This window comes from Chenopodium album, chromosome 15, assembly GCF_948465745.1.
Source record: "Chenopodium album chromosome 15, dcCheAlbu1.1, whole genome shotgun sequence".
Taxonomy (NCBI): Eukaryota; Viridiplantae; Streptophyta; class Magnoliopsida; order Caryophyllales; family Amaranthaceae; genus Chenopodium; species Chenopodium album.
Window position 1 is genome coordinate 21,389,627 of NC_137848.1, and position 16,547 is coordinate 21,406,173.

Consider the following 16,547-nt stretch of genomic DNA (forward strand, 5'->3'; position numbering starts at 1 on the left):
CTGTGAACAAGCATCGAGGCAATTACTCTCTTCTATGCCATGGCTACAACATCATCAATGACGAATTGAACCTGCATTCAATTTACACCAACTCAACAATAGTAATTTACACCTGCTGGAACCATAATTGCTTCATATTTGAGAAAGTTTAAAAAGGGGGGAAAACCCCTATTTTCTAATCATCTTTCAAAAACTCGAGAGATGGACAAATTAAGCACTTACCTTTTGTTTCGGGGTTTTTTTATGTCTCTCGGGAGAGTTACAGCTCTAGACTGGATTCCACAAGGACGCCTGTACCTGCAAAGCAAACGGAGCACCGAATGATCGGTGGTCCGCCTCCAAAGATTAAGTTAGTACGGTATTCGGAGTAAAACATGCGGAAATTAAGTTATCTGCTCGGATTCCAAGCTCAGGTGCTGTCTGTTTCTTGAAAACGACAGCTCTGTAATTAATGTCAATGTAACCTCCCATCATAAATGAGGGAAGTGTCCATATTTATAGGGTCGTTGGGAAGTGTACCCTCCCTAGGGTTTGATGACCTAGGGATTTGGGCCTTGAAGGCCGTCTTTTCAGAAGAGATATCTGAGTGACACGTGTCACGCATCTGGAGAGGCGCTTTGGGGCACCTCCCAGGGCGACATGTGTCGCTCTCTCATTGGTCCACTTGGATTATTAAATACCCCAAATTAGGAGCTATATCTGCCTGAAACGTGTCACCATCTGGAAGGTCCAAGCTGGCGCCCCTTCCAGTGACACATGTCAGACTCTAGTTGGGCCACTTGGCAGGGTATAAAATACCCAAAACATTTGCCCCCCACAGGGGTCACGTGCTTGGCACATGACGCCTGTGACAGGTGTCAGGCTATGAATGGCCAAAAATTTACTTTTACTGTTCACTTAGTTCTAGGGTTTTACCCTGGAACATTTTACCCCCTCTATAAATAGAGGGGTTGACCTCCCTTGGATTCACATTTGCGTGAATCTTCGGGAGAATCTTTGAATTTTGACTTGCAAAGACTTTTGACTTCTTCAGCATCCGACAGTCGGCCAGCATAGTTCGCCTGCTCAAACAGACGCCCGAGACCGACGCCTCTTGTTACCTTCTTCTAAGGTAACCACCTGATACTTTCTTTACTTATTTCTTTGCATTTTTCTTTTATCAAAAATGGTTTCCCAAACGCACCCGGCACAGCCTGGGTTAGCGATCAACCGGTCACCAGGGACGGTTGAATCCAGAACTAGGAGTGTCGAATGCTCATTCGAGAACTTTCCTTTGAGTACATCTCCAAATCCGACAGTGTCTGTGCCCCTGTAGGACACGATGGCTAGAACAAAGCAGACGACGAGGAGATATAGGACGGATGGTTCTTGGTACCATTCGGAAAGTGAGACTGTTTTTTCAGACAGTTTCATTAGGGCGCCTGTCTCCGAAATTAGTAAGGAACCTCCTAGCAACGTCAGCACTCCTAGCGACTTATTTTTGGAGGAGTGTGATGAAGAATATGAGAACCCCGAGCCGAGTGGATCGGTGCCGGATTCTGAGTTGGGGGAGGACACTGCTGGCACCAGCCGGCAGGCCCCCGGCTCTGAAGAGAACTCTGATGATGACTCTGCGTCATCATCCTCCAACTGCGTCTCCGTTGACTCGGAGGAGGCGCAGTCAAATCTTAAGGCTGCCCGGGAGTCCTTCTCCGTTGAGAAAGGAGAGGGCTGGGAAGAGCCGTCTGCTTCCAAGCGGCATGAGCGTGCTCCTTATTATCTGCACGTTGCCGAAGGCAGGCGGAAGATCATGAAAGATGATCTTGGAAAGTTTCTTTCTACCCATGTCATGGGAAATGGGTTCATTTTGTCCGTGCCGGATGCTATAGACACGGTCACCTGGCCTGAGATGGCCTGCTATGGTGACTAATGCTTCGGCTGCTACGAGGCGGCCATCCAGGCAGGACTACGCTTCCCTCTCCATCCGGTTGTGGAGAGGATCTTGGACGGATACCAGCTGGGTATCTGGCAACTAGCCCCCAATTCTTGGGTCAACATTTTGGGCTACGTTGCCGCCTGTGAGATGCTGGAGGTGGAGCCCAGCTTCGAGGCGTTTGATCACATGCACTATATGAGCAGAACTCCAAATTCAAGCGGGATCGGCTGGTTTACTCTGACCAGCCATACCCGTTATATGATGACCCTGGGGAAGGAGAACAAATGGAAGGATTGGAGAACAAAGTTTTACATAGTCTCTTCCCCAAATTTCCAAAAGAACAAGAGATACAACCGCTGGACTCAGTATCCGCCCCTCCTGGCTGGGAAAAAAGCCCTTCCACCTGTTCCCAAGCGAGCCCAGGAGGAAATTTTTTATCAGGGCCTTTTTATTGTGGCCGTCCGAACGAATAATGAGACGGGGGTCAAGGAAGTTACCCCCCAAAGTTACATTCCCCGATTCGAGTGGCTCTCGGACGAGACGTACTTGGCCGCCTATGGCCTTAGTATAGAGAAGCCGAGAGGTAGATGGCCGCTTGAATTTATCAGCTTTGTTACTCGCATTGTTTTTATTTTTCATTTCATTGCTAACTCTTTTTGTCGTTTGTTGCAGACATAGCAATGGCCAAGCTTCCCTCTCATAAAAAGCCGGTTGCCTCTGCAGCCTTCTACCGCTCGAACCTCAAACGAGCGGATGAGCAGCCGCCAAGCGGAACTCCTCAGGTAACAAGCTGCTCAACCTTGAGATTTCTTTAATGTTACTTGGTGTAATTTTTCTCAGTCTCACATTAGAGTTTTTTGCAGGGTGGCTCATCAAAGCCTGCCCCCTCTTCTCAGCCGGATCCCAAACAGCGCAAGCAGTCGGCTGGCGACATTTCCCAGAGTCGCAGGAAACACATTGCCTCCAAGCCAAAGAAGGGAACGGGCGCCTCCTCCCCCACTCACACTACCACAAAGCCGGACGCTCAGTATCGAGCATCGAAGAGTGGCAAGCAGCCACTCACCACTGCTGGCGGCACAGCAGGCGGCAGCGAAGCCGGAGGGGGAGAAGGAGGTAAGCAATCCGACCATCCGACCACACGTTTCAAAAAATGCAACTATCTTTAAAAATCCCAACTTATTGTATTTGTATTGACAGATGCTCCAGTGAGGCCAACTATCCTTCATATGGCCAGGCGGATGCTCAGGACGCTTGATCCTGAGGATAAAGCTGCCGTCAAAGGAGTCGGCACCCTTGACCTCGACGCCATACTGGCGCTTCTTTGTGAGGTAAGACTTTATTTTATGACTTGGTTGATATTTTCTGCCGAATGGTTTATGATGAATTATCTTGCTTTGGACGACTGCAGGCTATGCTGCGAGTGAGTGGTCTTAAAGGGCCACTCAACGAAAAGACCAAGGAGGTAAAGGCAGCGAATGCTCGGGCCGCCTCTACCCTGGACAAAGCTCAGTTTGAGATTACCCAAAATGAGATTCTGGCACTTGATATGTTGTATTCCCAAGCGTCAGCAAATCTGCATGTCCAACAGAACTTGGACGCGGCAAAGCAACGGGTGCTGGAGCTCCAAGGCGAGGTCAAGGGCCTTAAGGAGAAGCTGGAGACCCTCTAGGAGGCGGAAACCAAGGCGACTAACCTTGGGGAGGCGGTCAAGAGACTCCGAGGGCGGCTGCAAAACCAAGAGAACCAACTCCAGACCAAGTATAGGTCCTTTATGGAGGAGGAAAAACAGGCCCTAGTCAAACAAATGATGGACGACAACGAGGCCATCATGCGTGCGGCCTAGGCAGCTGTGCAGCCGTCAGCCGATTATCAGACTTTGAAGGTCCAGTTTGATAAGGCAAATGACGAGTTCAATGACCGACTCCTTAGGGAAGCTCAAGAGGCGGCCGAGAAGGAGACGGCTGCCAAGGATGCCCCCGAGGAGTCCAGCTCGTTAGGCGACTCGTCTTCTAGGGACAAGGAGGATGATCAGGAGGAGAATGAGGAGTCTAAGGAGCATGCGCTAGAGAAGAGGGCGGATGCAGATGCTGAGAAGCTCCCCTGATCTTTAAGCAGACAGTCGTACTCATGTTGGAGCAGACGGTAGTTTAAATAATGTTCATCCGGCCATTGGCCTCACTTAACGAATAAATAGCCACCAAGTCATTGACTTAGCTTTAAATAAAGAATAATTAGCTGCCAAGTTATTAACTTGGCTCAAGGATAGGTTTTAGGACGACTGTTTTGGTGCAGTCGGGTCCTTTCTTGGGCGTCAGTTGTTGGGGAAAACGGTCCCTAGATTATATTAAGTTTAAAAGTGTGCTTAGCCGTCTGCATATTGTGCAAGCGGTAGCTCGTAAAATCTCGACGTTGGCTATCTGCATATTGTGCAGGCGATACTCCAACGTAGTCATTAGTAAAAAATTTAGTCCGCCTGCACGTTGTACAGGCGGTACCATAGAGGGTAAGTAGGATCTGCTAGCACATAGTGCAAGCAGCATCCTTCATTGCTATGAGCATGGTCTTTCTGCACTTCGTGCATTCGGTGCTCAAAATAAAGAAAATAAAGACAATTAGGAAATGAAGACAAAATTTCATTAACAAGTCAAAAAACTTTACAAAACTTCAGAAGTAATACTTCTTCAGGTTATCTACATTCCAAGTTCTGGGTAGCCTCCTGCCGTCTGGTGTTTCCAAGCGGTAGGTGCCGCCTCTTACTTCTTCATAGATTCGGTAGGGGCCTTCCCAATTTGGGGTAACTTCCCTTGCTCATTCGCCCTACCGACCGCCTCCATTTTCCGTAACACAAAGTCCCCAACTTTTAAAGGGCGCTTGTGTACTCTTTTATTGTAAGCTCGAGTCATTCTCAGGCGGTAGATCTCATGGCGCAAGGCAGCATTGCCCCTGCGCTCTGGGAGTGAGTCCAATGCCAGGCGCATGGCCTCCCACTTTGCATCTTCATCATATATCATAATCCGAAGAGTCGGCTCATAGTGTTCAATGGGCAAGACAGCTTCTGCCCCATACACCATGAGGAATGGGGTTTCTCCAGTTGCCCCTTTTGCTGTTGTTCTGATGGCCCATAGGACGTGTGGTAATTCATCCGCCCATAGACCGCCAGCTCTCTCAATTTTCTTTTTTATGCCGTCTGAGATTAACTTGTTGAAGGTTTCAACTTGGCCGTTTGCTTGGGGTCGGCCGACTGATGCGAAGTAATTGGAGATCCCTTGATCTCCCAACCAAGTCTTCAGGTGAGGGGTCTTAAATTGAGAACCATTGTCAAAAACCATAGACATAGGCACCCCAAAGCGGGTGATGATATTCTTCCAGATGAAGGAAATGACGTCCTTTGTCTTGATGTTTTTGACCGCCTCCGCTCTACCCATTTGGTAAAGTAATCCACAACCACTAAAATGTAACGCCTGCCACCTGGAGCAGTCGTATATGGGCCCGTGGATGGCCGTCAGGTCAGTGGCCGGACGATGGATTAGCTTGCCAAATTTTTGACACTTGTCACATTTTTTAACCATCTCCATAGCATCCGACTCCAAGGTAGGCCAAAAGTAATGTCGCCTGGCCCTGACAGCTAAGGATATGCCGCCTACATGAGAGGCACAGTATCCGGCATGCAATTCTTCAAGGATTTCTTGCCCCTTTTATGGGGTCACACACTTCAAAAGAGGCTTCAAAAAACCTGCTTTGAAGAGCTATCCTTGCCTTATCTCAAAGCTTGCAGCCCGTTTCTTCAGCACGGCCGCATCCTGAGGTGAATCTGGGAGGATGCCGTCTGTTAGGTATGCCCGGATGTCGTCCATCCAGGTAGAGTTTCGGTCAAGTATTCCAATGGGGTCTTCATCAGATATACTTCTTTTTTCCATGACTTCCCAAAAGACTGACCGAGGCGTTTCACAGGAGGCGGATGAGGCCAGTTTGGACAGAGCATCCGCCTGATTGTTTGCTGATTTGGGCACTTGGCTTAAATTAAAGTCTTCAAGTGTCCCAGCTTCATCTTTGACCGCCTGTAAGTATTTGATCATAACCGAATAGGTGGCTTCATAGACACCATTGTACTGCCTTACGGCCAATTGTGAGTCAGAGCAGGCGTCAATTCTCGTTTCCCCTGCCGCCTTGCACATCCGGATGCCGGCTAGCAGGGCTTCATACTCGGCCTCATTGTTTGAGGCCTGGAACTTGAACCGTAGTGCATATTCAAATTTGTCCCCCTCAGGAGACTGACAAATTACGCCTGCACCACAACCGTTCATCGTGGAGCTTCCGTCCACATACACTTTCCAAACCTGATTGATATAGTCCGGCTCAGCCGGCCTTGTCATTTCAACAATAAAGTCAGCGAATGCTTGCCCCTTTATTACCTTCCTTGGTTTGAAAGTGATTTCCAATCCTTGTAACTCAATAGCTCATTTGAGCATTCGAACAAAAGACTCCAGGGTTGTCATTGGCCGCTTGATCGGTTGGTCAGTGTAGACCGTGACCGGATGTGCCAAGAAGTAAGGTTTCAACCTCTTGACAGCCATGTAAAGGGCGAGACCAAATTTTTCAACCATGGGGTACCGAAGCTCTGCATTTCTAAGAACGTGGCTAATGAAGTAAACTGGGAGCTGGATGTCGTCTCTTTAAGCCAAGAGGACAGCACTGAGGGCATGATCTGAAATGGCGAGATACATATAGAGCACCTCTTTGGGCAAACGACTGACCAACCTTGGAAACGAGTGCATATGCGTTTTCATCTTTTGGAAGGCGGCCTCAGCATCATCCCCCCATTCAAATCTAGTCTTCTTCCTAATCGCCTGGAAGAAGTAGAGGCACTTGTCGCCTGACCGACTGAGAAATCTTCCCAGAGCTGCCAGACAACCAGTTAATTTTTGGACTTCCTTCACAGTACGGGGCGACTGCATGTCGATTACCGCCTGTATTTTTCAGGATTGGCCTCTATCCCCCTTTGGTCGATCAAGAATCCGAGAAACTTCCCAGACTCAACACCAAAGGCACACTTTTTTGGATTAAGCATGACCTTGTGCCGCCTGAGTGTGGCGAATGTTTCTCGGAGATCAGCAAGGTGATCCGCCTGTTGTTTGGATTTGACTATCATATCATCAATGTACGCCTCTACATTCCTCCCAATTTGATTAATGAAGATTGTATTAATCATGATTTGGAAAGTAGCAGGCGCATTCTTCAAACCAAACGACATCACATTATAACAGAATAACCCCTGATCAGTGACGAATGCCATCTTCTCTTGATCTTTTTTCCACAGGAGAATCTGATGAAAGCCTGAATAGGCGTCCATAAAGCTCATCAGGGCATGTCCGGCTATTGAGTCGACCAGGCTGTCGATCTCTGGAAGTGGATAACTATCCTTCGGACATGCTTTGTTTAAGTCAGTGTAATCTACACACATGCGCCAGGTACCATTCGGCTTCTTTACAAGCACAACATTTGCAACCCATTCAGGGAAGTTACATGACCGAATGAACCCAGTGTCTAACAGCTTTTTAACTTCGGCAGCTGCCGCTTAACTTCTTTCCTCGCCATGGTTTCTTTTCTTTTGTCGAATGGGCTTCTTTTTAGGATCCACGGCGAGTTTGTGGATAGCAAGATCCGGGCTGATGCCTGGCATCTCTTCCACTTCAAAGGCAAAAATGTCTTTGAATTCTTTCAGCAGTTGGTGCAAGCTTGCGCCCAACTTAGCAAAAGCATCCATCCCCACCTTAACAGTTCGCTCTGGGCGACTGTCGTCCAGAGGAATATCAATGTGCTCACCAGCCGGCTGGGGACGGAGGTCGTTTGACCGCTCTCCGGTCAGTGATTGCTATTGCTTTTTTTTACCACCACCAGCGGATTACGCTTTCTTTTCTTAACGACGGGTAGGGTCGGATGGTCATCCTTGATTTCATCAAGGTCTATTGGCTCTTTGTCCTGACCGGCTGCAGCAGCCGCAGGCTTGACGTCCAAGAGATAGCATTCTCGAGCCGTCTTCTGATCCCTGTTCAGGGAGCCAACTGTCCCATCATCCTTCTCATACTTGACAAGCATGAGAGCTGGAATGATGACTGCCTTGCACTCGTTAAGAGTGGGTCGGCCAAGGATGAGATTGTAGGCGGTCAGCTCCTCGACCACCAGGAATCGGATGGTCATGTGCCGACCGCTACCTTTTTCTCCCAGTCGGATGGGCAAATCAATGCGTCCGACTGGATGCACAACTCCTCCCCCAAAACCCACAAGGGGGTGGGAGACATCCATCATACTATCCAGCTTGTATTTAAGGTTGGATAGACATTTGTAGCTAATGATGTCTGAGGAGCTTCCTGTGTCAATTAAGATGCGACCAACCAATTGGTTGGCCACTTTGCATTCTATGACCACAGGGTCATCATGCGGCCGACGGACATTTCCTCTGTCCTTTTCGGTGATGATGACTTCATGGAAGGCAGATGTGATGGTCGCCTGTCCCTCATCAACAGAATGGACCATCTTTCTCAGATTGTCCTTGTTGCCCCGGATGGTTGGACCACCACCGGCGAATCCGCCTGCTATCGTATAAACCGGTTCCTCGTCCGTTTTAGAGCTGATAGCAGGCTGGGGAGTCTTTTTGCTCGACTTCTCAGGATTCGATTTTGAAGCCACTTTGGACTTCACATAGGATTTCAGCGCTCCTTTATCGGCCAGACGATCAAGCGCCCGCTTGAGGCTGAAGCAGTCGTTTGTGTCATGGCCGACATCCCTATGGTAGTGACAGTGCTTATTCTTGTTCCGATTTTCAGCGAAACCTTTCATAGGAGTCGGCTTCTCAAGAGTCAGCCGATCCTTAATCTCCATGAGGATGGAGTAGCTGTCCTTGTGGAACTCGTACCTTGGAACGTATGGCTTCCACTCTTTCTTTTTCTTCTGGGCCGGCTGATTGCAGTTATCAACCGCCCATATCTGTTTTTTCTTTTTGCTCTCTTCTAGTTTTAGAGACGGCTGAGCAGGCCGACTTTCCTTCTGTCGGTCAGACTTCTTAGAGTCCGACTGCTTATTAGAGGAGCAGAGCTCGGTCGCCTGGATATAAGCGTCCGCCTCCATCAGGGCTCCTTGGAGGGTGAAGATTTTCTTGCGGACGAGTTCGAACTTGAAAGTCGACCCATCCTTCAGACCTTTGAAAAAGTCTGTAAAAGCCACTTCGTCAGATAGTCCTTGGATATGGATTCTCACCAGATTGAATCGCCTGACATATGATCACAACCCTTCTCTATCTCCCTATTGCACATGGCCTAGATCAAGGCTCATTTTCTTTGCAGGGATGTTCATAGAGAAGTTAGAAGGAAACAAGAACGCAAGCGTCTTGAAGCTGTTTATGCAACCAGACGGCAGATTGTCGAACCACTGCTGGGCTATGCCCTTCAGGGTGGCTGGGAAGCAACGACACCAAGCGGCATCATCCAACCCCTGTAAGTACATGAGGTGGGTGTATGCCAAGAGGTGGTCTTTAGGGTTGGAAGTACCATCATAGGTTCCAACCATGACATTTTTTACCTTGGCCGGTTGTTCGGCCTCGGCTATTTCCCTGAAGAAGGCAGAGGGTTGCTCCCCAAGGTTTTGTAGCCGAAGCTGCCAGTCCAAAGGCTGATAGTTATATGTCGCCTGCCCTCCGAAGAAGGCGGGCTGGATGTAAGGCAAAGCAGGCGGTCTGTATAGTGGTTATGCCACATACTACGCCGAATTGATCACATGAGGCCCCGACTGTATGAGAGGGCCGCTTGCGAGAGTCCCCGGTATTGACGGAGAATTCCTCACCGAGGTATTCTGAAACCTGTCGTGATAAGTCGACGTAGAAGCCGACTCCGACTGCTGCTGATTCCTTAGCTGGTCGATGTACTGACGAGCATCAGGAAATGATTTTTTGCTACCATCCGGCTGTACATGCCGGATGGCCTTTCTTGTCACCGTTTTAGGGAGACGGAGTCTTGACAGATCAAACTGAGGCCGAGCCTTCTCCTTTGGAGTAGGGTGAGGAGTCGCTGTCGGTCCCGGACCAACTTCTGTTGTCTAAATTTGGCAGGCCTTGTGGCCGACTGTTCCCCTCTAGGGGCAGCCGTTCGCTTGTTGATTAGTCCCTTAATTTCACCCCTAAGGCTACTCATGAACTTCATGAGCTCGTCACAGGTGATTGGGGTTGATCCTGCCGCCTGGGAGGCATCAGTCGGCTACCCTGTGGGCTTACTTAAGGGTCCAGGGGGCCTACTAGTACCAGCCTGGTTAGCATTGCGCTCCCGCCTGTCTTTCTAACGTAGGCGCTTAGAGATGAGTGACCCGTTTGGGGCCACATAGGTTTCGACATCTGCGTCGTCACCTGAGTCATGGTCCGTCTGGACCTCTATTTCTTCCAGAGGCCAATTGGTCTCTGAAGGCGGCATAAGTTGTTCTTGGGAAGCCATCTTCGAGGTACTCCCCCCACAGACGGCGCCAAACGTGGTCGTGGGTTCGATCCCCACAGGCGGCGCCAAATGTTTCGGGGTTTTTATGTCCCTCGGGAGAGTTACAGCTCTAGCCTGGATTCTGCAAGGACGCCTGTACCTGAAAAGCAAATGGAGCACCGAATAGTCGGTGGTCCGCCTCCAAAGATTAAGTTAGTACGGTATTCGAAGTAAAACGTGCGAAAATTAAGTTATCTGCTCGGATTCCAAGCTCAGGTGCTGTCTGCTTCTTGAAAACGACAGCTCTGTAATTAATGCCAATGTAACCTCCCATCATAAATGAGGGAAGTGTCCCTATTTATAGGGTCATTGGGAAGTGTGCCCTCCCTAGGGTTTGATGACCTAGGGATTTGGGCACGCCGTTTTGCGGTGCCTCAAAGTTTGGGCCTTGAAGGCCGTCTTTTTCAGAAGGGATATCTGAGTGACACGTGTCACGCATCTGGAGAGACGCTTTGGGGCGCCTCCCAGGGCGACACGTGTCGCTCTCTCATTGGTCCACTTGGATTATTAAATACCCCAAATCAGGAGCTATATCTGCCTAACACGTGTCACCATCTGGAAGGTCCAAGCTGGCGCCCCTTCCAGTGACACATGTCAGACTCTGGTTGGGCCACTTGGTAGGGTATAAAATACCCAAAACACCTCTGGTCGAAGCTTGTTGGGAAAGCCTTCAATTGCTTCGAATTGACTGAACTCCAACAATGGCTTGTTTACAAAGAGGAGAGAGAGAAGGGGGGAGAGAGAGTATGTGTTTAATTTGAGGGAAAAGAGAGTGGAGTTAGCAAAAGGGGGTGTGATTAGAAAATTAAGAGTCACGTGACACGCACATGTGGGAAAAAGGGGTGGTCAATGTCGAAAAAACGCGAGTCAACGTCGGAAAGTCTCACTTGGCTGTCTTCAACAAATAAAATTTTATAATTGGTTTCTTCTACCCAAAAAATTTTTAAAAGGTATTTCAGAACAAAAGGTTCACTTTAAAAAGTTTTTTCTAAATAAATTTTCCTTAATTTTAAAATTCCTTCATTCTGTATTAAACCAATGTCAATATATCATTAATGATCCCAAATTAATAGTTCATGTCTTCATGATAAGATATTGGAAAAATAAAATGTACGGTTATCTACCATGCACATTTGAATTAGACAAATAATTAAACCGGATTACATAAATAACTAAACAAAATTGAATTAAAAACAAAATGAAATGAAAACTGAAATATAAATCCAAAAGAACATAGTTTTACTCCATGCCATAAAATTCTTCTCATTACCATTTGCGTGATTTTCAATGCACAGGCCTTAGGTCTAGCCATAGGGATGGCATGTGGGTATTGAAATGAGGGTCCCGTAGCGCACCCGGCCCAGTTGGAGCGGGTATGGGTCTAACTTTGGCGGGTAAGTAGGCGGGTATGGGTACAAAAGTCATACCCACCGTGGGTAGCGGGTAGGTGGTGGATTTGATGCCATACCCGCCTATTACCCGTCTACCCTAGTTACCCAACTATCCACCTAGTTACCCGCCAACTTATTACTACTTTTATTATTTATTTATTTTTTTTTATCACAAATTGATTACTACCTTGTATAATATGCTATTAAATTATGTATTTATATCAATTTAGATATGGAAAAATGACATTTATAGAAAATTTATAAAACAAATGTTGTTCGTTTGACGGGTAAAAAGTGGATAAAAGCGAGTGGTAGATATCCACATGGGTGGTGGATCTAGGTTTTTACTCGCTTAGGCGGGTGTGGATGTTAAAATTTTACCCGCCTCGAGTAGTGGGTTAGTGACATGTATAAAAAATTATAACAGGTGCTGGTATGGGGGATGGGTACCTGCACCGCCCAATTGTCATCCCTATCTAGCCATAAGATCATAATATACACATTACAGTTTCAAAAAATTGAAAATATAAATTGAGATTATTTCATCAACATTTTACTCATACATAACAACCTTTGATTTTTATATATTAATAAGAAAGTATGATATCAAATTATTCTTAGTAGTCAAGAATCAAGGTGCAACTAGAGGTGTCAAAACCTGACTCGACTGATCTAATTCAAAACAGACCCTCTAATAAAAATCAAAATTGGATTTTAACTTGTATGGAGACGATAATCAATTTGTCTTGCATGGACCCGGTCCACATAAAATTAATGTGGACCGAAGCCCATCACGCGACTATTAACCTAGCAAAAAAAGAAAAATAATTGCCGTACAAAATCATGCACAATCGTTGTTCTTCACTCTCCCCTAAAATTTAGGGAAAATTTCTCTCTCATCTCAAACAATTTTGGGGAATTCTCTCTCCTCTCAATAATATTTTTGCAAAAACCAGATCAAATTGATCTAAAATAGTATATGCATGAAGATGATAATCATTGTTCAACTTCGATTTGAACGAATTATATGCAATCAAAAGTAATTACGAAGGTAAACATCAATATATTTGTTAAAATTCATTCACATTATCCAAATTTTGTTAATTATTGTACTATTGTTTAATCTAGTTTTTGAATTCAACTAGAAGATGAATACAAGAAGAGGATGGGTACTAGCAGATGAGGTTGAGGAGGAAAATCAACCTATAATATTAGCTCAAGCGGAGATTTGTTATAATCAGTTTTTAATTGTTATAATCGACTTTGATTTGGCATAATCAGTTTTGTACCGGTATAATCAGTTTTGATTTGGTATAATCCGTTTTGTTTGGGTAAATTATCGCTTAATTTCGTATTATCTTATTTAATTTTACATTAAACTTATTTTTCTTAGATATAGTGAACAATGCTTCACATACAACCTAATCAGTTTGATATGATATAATCACTTTTTATTTCTTAAAATCACATTTGATTTTGATATAATCACTTCTCATTTTTTTATTATAATCATTTAGTTTGATACAATCACTTTTTATTTCTTATAATCACATTTAGCTTGATATAATCACTTTTCACTTAGTTTAATATGATCGTAATCCTCTTTGTTTACTCCAATTTGATGAAATTCCACCTCTAGTTTGATCGCCATTGTTGCTTTTGGTGAACTTACATCTTGTGTTCACTATAGTTGAAGACCTTGAAGTATTGTAGTATAGAGAAGGAGGAGAGAGAAAAAAATTAAAAAGCCAGAGAAAATAATATGGGAAGGAAAGAGAAAATCAAAAGGAAGAGAGAGAAAGAAGCGTGTAATAAAAGATTCTAAAAAAAAGGTGTGTGATAAAATAATCGCAAAACATATAGATAGAAATCACGTGATATATACTCGGTTCACATTAATATTAATGTAAACCGGGTTTATTATTGTGTTTGTATTGACCCAAATACTCGAATTGACACCATTAACAGAAAAGAACTAACGATGTCAATATAAGGGATTATAAGCAACTGTTTCCCGCCTTAAACAATATAAAGTGTCACGTTCCCCTCTATTTCTCTCTCTGAGCTTAGAGCAACTCAACAATGGCGGTCATCAACACTCCAATTTTCTCTCTCCTCACTCTCCTCCTCTCCACCAACTTCCTTCCTTCCTCCTCAACTTCAACCTCAACAATGGCGTCAGAACACTGCAGCAAAGAACTAGTCTCCTTCTCACCATGTCTTCCATACACTGCATCTCCACCAAGCAACTTTTCCTCCTCTGTTTCCGATGATTGTTGTCACAATTATAACGACATTCTCATTTCTGGGCGTGGATTCTGCTTGTGCTATCTTCTTCTTCAACCTCCCATTTTCAGCGCTCCGCTCGATTCCGATAAGATTCATTCTCTCTCCTCCATTTGTCCTCCTCCTCGCCAGAGTAACTTCGGTTCCTTAACTGATTTCTCTCTCAAATCTTTATGCTCAGGTTTGATTCGTTTGATTTTTCACCTCATTTGAATTATTTGATTTTTTGATAATCTGTATTTTGTGTTGTTGCTTTGATTTATTGCTCAATTTTGCGTTTGTTTGATTGCATTTTGCTCAACCCTAATTTGAGGAATTTTGATGAGTTTTCAATTATTTTTATTTTATTTTTTTCCGGAACCTGAAATGATCTAGTAAAAAATAAATCAAAAGAGGAAACCAAAAATAAAATTACTGTTCGAATTTATCTGATATAATTACTTAACAGTATTGTTATTCAAAGTTTGGGAAGAATTCTGACCTTGATTTTAATTTTAAGATGCTCGTAATTTCAATGTGGTCGATTTGTTAGCGTTTGCATTATTTTTAATTTGATTGAAAAGTGTTGAGGTATTCGTGATTAGGTAGTGGCAATTGCTCGGTTTATCGCACTCCATCTTGCACCCGGGTATATATAGAGCTAGGTTTACACGGATTTTGCTATGAGTAGGTTAGTTTGTAGATGTAATATAATCATGGAATATATGATTATTATCACTCTATGATGGTGGTTAGAAGGGCTTGTATTAGTACATAAGCATGGGAAATGAAGAATGTTAGCTTTATTATTGGTACTTTGGTGTTATGTGATGAGATGCATCTTCTACTCTATTGGTGTTCATATTTTAGCCGAGTTAGTCACAAGGGTTGTGGCGTAGGCAAGGGCTCAATCCTAGCCGGGTTTTGGTTACCATGTCCCTAGATATGTCTAGTATACATTGAAATTCTGGTTTAAGAGTTAAATGAATTGAGTGAGTCTACACTGCAATATCAATTATTATGAACAATGTATGATGATATTGAACTCAATTGTGGTTAGCCCTTCTAGCTGTAAATAATTTACGGATATTGTGAACTTCATTTTACGAAAATCTCCTATGTAATGAGCTTTAACTTCATTTAACACAAAGTAGAGGTGATGGAACAACTTTTGGTAAGTTAGCAGCTATAAATCTGTAATTAAGTAAAACCCTTAGTTAGGATGTGTAGCAGAATACAATACTACAACTATCAAATGAGTATTAACTATCCAATATTAATACTATCCCCATAACAATTGAGTATTAACTACGACATCGTCCTTATACATGTTTCTACAATCTCACTTTTAATAATTTAGTCTATTCCTCTGGACTAATAATTTTGTTTTTCTTATTTTTTTTCGTTGGTCAGATTCTGAGGCATCACCTCCTCTCCAAAGCGCAGGTACTACATTTGGTGTTGGATTAACTCGTTAATTGAGCTTTTAAAGTATTCAACCAAACAACTATCCGTAAATGATATAATTGTAATGCAATTCATGACAGCAGGTCCAGAGTCTGGAATAAATACTACTACTGAGCAATTCTCAGGTATTTATCTTTCCATTTGTCAAACAGGAGCATGTTGTAATCTCTATTCATGAGATTGGGTACTAAAATAATCTTGGTAATTTATTGCAGGTTCCCCAAATCTTCTTTCTCCAACTCCAGAAATGGACTTGACACCGACATCAACTGATAGTTTACAATCATCACCGCCACCACCAGGATTGCATACGGGCTCTTCTAAAGCTTCACCAGCAACAAGGATCAGCTTGAGTACTCCTTTAACTGTAATTCTCTCCAGGTATTTCTTTTATTCATTACGATATGAGACCATATTTGTTGATTATTCTCTTCTGCAATCTGTTTACCATGGGCTTGCAAAACTTTGCAGTTTACATATAATGCTCAACATGGCCAGATGGGGTTAGTGTGATTCTGTGAAAGCTACAGATTCGGAGTTGCTGAAGTTTGTTAACCCTGTTTTTAACTCATTCAGATATCTTCACCTCAGCTGTACGTACAGAATTCAGTGTATTAGCTGTGTATAGTACTATTTCTAATAAAAAACATCAGAGGAACTATTTGTAAAGATGTTAAGCATGTCAAGCCATATTCTTGTGAGATAGCTGCTCTACTGATCTTTTAGAGCAATTTTTACTGCAGCATTTATATTGCTCTTAATACTAATAGCACAAGCAATTTGTTGTCTTCTCTGAATGCTATTCGTATCAGATGCACACAATATATCGATTATAACATCAAAATCAAGTCATTTCAGGCTTTCAGCAATATTAGCTGACCAAAATATTCTGAGAATGTTTGATACAAATTATCCCTTCCAGACATTAGACCATTCATCTTCATATTTGACAGATGAAAATGTGTCATTTTCCGAGGATGGCTCTTGACCATA